The sequence below is a fragment of the Idiotropiscis lumnitzeri genome, unplaced genomic scaffold, assembly GCF_059441095.1.
Source record: "Idiotropiscis lumnitzeri isolate Australia: NSW breed Sydney's pygmy pipehorse unplaced genomic scaffold, RoL_Ilum_1.0 HiC_scaffold_237, whole genome shotgun sequence".
In the NCBI taxonomy this organism is placed as follows: Eukaryota; Metazoa; Chordata; class Actinopteri; order Syngnathiformes; family Syngnathidae; genus Idiotropiscis; species Idiotropiscis lumnitzeri.
The window spans coordinates 223,370-228,663 of NW_028283775.1; positions in this window are offsets into that span (position 1 = coordinate 223,370).

Here is a 5,294-nt window from a genome sequence, read left to right on the forward strand (position 1 = left end):
AATTTCCACCTTTATATAGTGTAGAAAGGCATCTTGAAGCCTGGAAAGTCATTAATTTGATTCTCCAGTATTTCCTTCATGAGATATTGCAACACTTAGAAAAGGTGTACAGCGCCAGCAGACAATGAATTTTCAGCACTAAAAAACGAAACTTCATTAACAGCTAAACCAAACGTTTCCAATGTAAATTTCCATATTTATAGAGTGTAAAAAGGCATCCTGAAGCCTGGGAAGTCATTAATTTGATTGTCCAGTATTTCCCTTATGAGATAATGCCTCACATAGCAAATGTGTACAGTGCGAGCTGAAAATGCATTTTCAGCACTAAAAAACCAAACTTTTATAACAGCTAAACCAAACGTTTCCAATGTAAATTTCCACCTTTATATAGTGTAAAAAGACATCCTGAAGCCTGGGCAGTCATTAATTCGATTGTCCAATATTTCCTTTATGAGATAATGCCTCTCATAGCAAATGTGTACAGCGCGAGCTGAAAATGCAGAAACAGCACTAAAAAACCAAACTTTTATAACAGCTAAACCAAACGTTTCCAATGTAAATTTTCACCTTTATATAGTGTAAAAAGGCATCCTGAAGCCTGGAAAGTCATTAATTTGATTGTCCAGTATTTCCTTCATGAGATAATGCCTCACATAGCAAATGTGTACAGTGCGAGCTGAAAATGCATTTTCAGCACTAAAAAACCAAACTTTTATAACAGCTAAACCAAACGTTTCCAATGTAAATTCCACCTTTATATAGTGTAAAAAGACATCCTGAAGCCTGGGCAGTCATTAATTTGATTGTCCAATATTTCCCTTATGAGATAATGCCTCTCATAGCAAATGTGTACAGCGCGAGCTGAAAATGCATTTACAGCACTAAAAAACCAAACTTTTATAACAGCTAAACCAAACGTTTCCAATGTAAATTTCCACCTTTATATAGTGTAGAAAGGCATCCTGAAGCCTGGAAAGTCATTAATTTGATTGTCCAGTATTTCCTTCATAAGATATTGCAACACTTATAAAAAGTGTACAGCGCCAGGAGACAATGAATTTTCAGCACTAAAAAACCGAAACTTCATTAACAGCTAAACTAAACGTTTCCAATGTAAATTTCCACCTTTATATAGTGTAAAAAGACATCCTGAAGCCTGGGCAGCCATTAATTTGATTGTCCAATATTTCCCTTATGAGATAATGCCTCTCATAGCAAATGTGTACAGCGCGAGCTGAAAATGCATTTACAGCACTAAAAAACCAAACTTTTATAACAGCTAAACCAAACGTTTCCAATGTAAATTTCCACCTTTATATAGTGTAAAAAGACATCCTGAAGCCTGGGCAGTCATTAATTTGATTGTCCAGTATTTCCCTTATGAGATAATGCCTCACATAGCAAATGTGTACAGCGCGAGCTGAAAATGCATTTACAGCACTAAAAAAACAAACTTTTATAACAGCTAAACTAAACGTTTCCAATGTAAATTTCCACCTTTATATAGTGTAAAAAGACATCCTGAAGCCTGGGCAGCCATTAATTTGATTGTCCAATATTTCCCTTATGAGATAATGCCTCTCATAGCAAATGTGTACAGCGCGAGCTGAAAATGCATTTACAGCACTAAAAAAACAAACTTTTATAACAGTAAACCAAACGTTTCCAATGTAAATTTCCACCTTTATATAGTGTAGAAAGGCATCCTGAAGCCTGGAAAGTCATTAATTTGATTGTCCAGTATTTCCTTCATGAGATATTGCAACACTTAGAAAAAGTGTACAGCGCCAGCAGACAATGAATTTTCAGCACTAAAAAAACGAAACTTCATTAACAGCTAAACCAAACGTTTCCAATGTAAATTTCCACATTTATAGAGTGTAAAAAGGCATCCTGAAGCCTGGGAAGTCATTAATTTGATTGTCCAGTATTTCCCTTATGAGATAACGCCTCACATAGCAAATGTGTACAGTGCGAGCTGAAAATGCATTTTCAGCACTAAAAAACCAAACTTTTATAACAGCTAAACCAAACGTTTCCAATGTAAATTTCCACCTTTATATAGTGTAAAAAGACATCCTGAAGCCTGGGCAGTCATTAATTTGATTGTCCAGTATTTCCCTTATGAGATAATGCCTCACATAGCAAATGTGTACAGTGCGAGCTGAAAATGCATTTTCAGCACGAAAAAAACCAAACTTTTATAACAACTAAACCAAACGTTTCCAATGTAAATTTCCACCTTTATATAGTGTAAAAAGACATCCTGGAGCCTGGGCAGTCATTAATTTGATTGTCCAATATTTCCCTTATGAGATAATGCCTCTCATAGCAAATGTGTACAGCGCGAGCTGAAAATGCATTTAAGCACTAAAAAAACAAACTTTTATAACAGCTAAACCAAACGTTTCCAATGTACATTTCCACCTTTATATAGTGTAGAAAGGCATCCTGAAGCCTGGAAAGTCATTAATTTGATTGTCCAGTATTTCCTTCATGAGATATTGCAACACTTAGAAAAAGTGTACAGCGCCAGCAGACAATGAATTTTCAGCACTAAAAAAACGAAACTTCATTAACAGCTAAACTAAACGTTTCCAATGTAAATTTCCACCTTTATATAGTGTAAAAAGACATCCTGAAGCCTGGGCAGTCATTAATTTGATTGTCCAATATTTCCCTTATGAGATAATGCCTCTCATAGCAAATGTGTACAGCGCGAGCTGAAAATGCATTTACAGCACTAAAAAACCAAACTTTTATAACAGCTAAACCAAACGTTTCCAATGTAAATTTCCACCTTTATATAGTGTAGAAAGGCATCCTGAAGCCTGGAAAGTCATTAATTTGATTGTCCAGTATTTCCTTCATGAGATATTGCAACACTTAGAAAAAGTGTACAGCGCCAGCAGACAATGAATTTTCAGCACAAAAAAAACGAAACTTCATTAACAGCTAAACCAAACGTTTCCAATGTAAATTTCCACATTTATAGAGTGTAAAAAGACATCCTGAAGCCTGGGCAGTCATTAATTTGATTGTCCAATATTTCCCTTATGAGACAATGCCTCTCATAGCAAATGTGTACAGCGCGAGCTGAAAATGCATTTACAGCACTAAAAAACCAAACTTTTATAACAGCTAAACCAAACGTTTCCAATGTAAATTTCCACCTTTATATAGTGTAGAAAGGCATCCTGAAGCCTGGAAAGTCATTAATTTGATTGTCCAGTATTTCCTTCATGAGATATTGCAACACTTAGAAAAAGTGTACAGCGCCAGCAGACAATGAATTTCCAGCACTAAAAAAACGAAACTTCATTAACAGCTAAACTAAACGTTTCCAATGTAAATTTCCACCTTTATATAGTGTAAAAAGACATCCTGAAGCCTGGGCAGTCATTAATTTGATTGTCCAATATTTCCCTTATGAGATAATGCCTCTCATAGCAAATGTGTACAGCGCGAGCTGAAAATGCATTTACAGCACTAAAAAACCAAACTTTTATAACAGCTAAACCAAACGTTTCCAATGTAAATTTCCACCTTTATATAGTGTAGAAAGGCATCCTGAAGCCTGGAAAGTGATTAATTTGATTGTCCAGTATTTCCTTCATGAGATATTGCAACACTTAGAAAAAGTGTACAGCGCCAGCAGACAATGAATTTTCAGCACTAAAAAAACGAAACTTCATTAACAGCTAAACTAAACGTTTCCAATGTAAATTTCCACCTTTATATAGAGTAAAAAGACATCCTGAAGCCTGGGCAGCCATTTATTTTATTGTCCAATATTTCCTTCATGAGATATTGCAACACTTAGAAAAAGTGTCCAGCGCCAGCAGACAATGAATTTTCAGCACTAAAAAAACGAAACTTCATTAACAGCTAAACTAAACGTTTCCAATGTAAATTTCCACCTTTATATAGTGTAGAAAGGCACCCTGAAGCCTGGAAAGTCATTAATTTGATTGTCCAGTATTTCCTTCATGAGATATTGCAACACTTAGAAAAAGTGTCCAGCGCCAGCAGACAATGAATTTTCAGCACTAAAAAAACGAAACTTCATTAACAGCTAAACCAAACGTTTCCAATGTAAATTTCCACATTTATAGAGTGTAAAAAGGCATCCTGAAGCCTGGGAAGTCATTAATTTGATTGTCCAGTATTTCCCTTATGAGATAATGCCTCACATAGCAAATGTGTACAGTGCGAGCTGAAAATGCATTTTCAGCACTAAAAAACCAAACTTTTATAACAGCTAAACCAAACGTTTCCAATGTAAATTTCCACCTTTATATAGTGTAAAAAGACATCCTGAAGCCTGGGCAGTCATTAATTCGATTGTCCAATATTTCCTTTATGAGATAATGCCTCTCATAGGCAAATGTATACAGCGCGAGCTGAAAATGCATTTACAGCACTAAAAAACCAAACTTTTATAACAGCTAAACCAAACTTTCCAATGTAAATTTCCACCTTTATATAGTGTAAAAAGGCATCCTGAAGCCTGGGAAGTCATTAATTTGATTGTCCAGTATTTCCCTTATGAGATAATGCCTCACATAGCAAATGTGTACAGTGCGAGCTGAAAATGCATTTTCAGCACTAAAAAAACGAAACTTCATTAACAGCTAAACCAAACGTTTCCAATGTAAATTTCCACATTTGTAGAGTGTAAAAAGGCATCCCGAAGCCTGGGAAGTCATTAATTTGATTGTCCAGTATTTCCCTTATGAGATAATGCCTCACATAGCAAATGTGTACAGTGCGAGCTGAAAATGCATTTTCAGCACTAAAAAACCAAACTTTTATAACAGCGAAACCAAACGTTTCCAATGTAAATTTCCACCTTTATATAGTGTAAAAAGACATCCTGAAGCCTGGGCAGTCATTAATTTGATTGTCCAAAATTTCCCTTATGAGATAATGCCTCTCATAGCAAATGTGTACAGCGCGAGCTGAAAATGCATTTACAGCACTAAAAAACCAAACTTTTATAACAGCTAAACCAAACGTTTCCAATGTAAATTTCTACCTTTATATAGTGTAGAAAGGCATCCTGAAGCCTGGAAAGTCATTAATTTGATTGTCCAGTATTTCCTTCATGAGATATTGCAACACTTAGAAAAAGTGTACAGCGCCAGCAGACAATGAATTTTCAGCACTAAAAAAACGAAACTTCATTAACAGCTAAACTAAACGTTTCCAATGTAAATTTCCATCTTTATATAGTGTAAAAAGACATCCTGAAGCCTGGGCAGTCATTAATTTGATTGTCCAATATTTCCCTT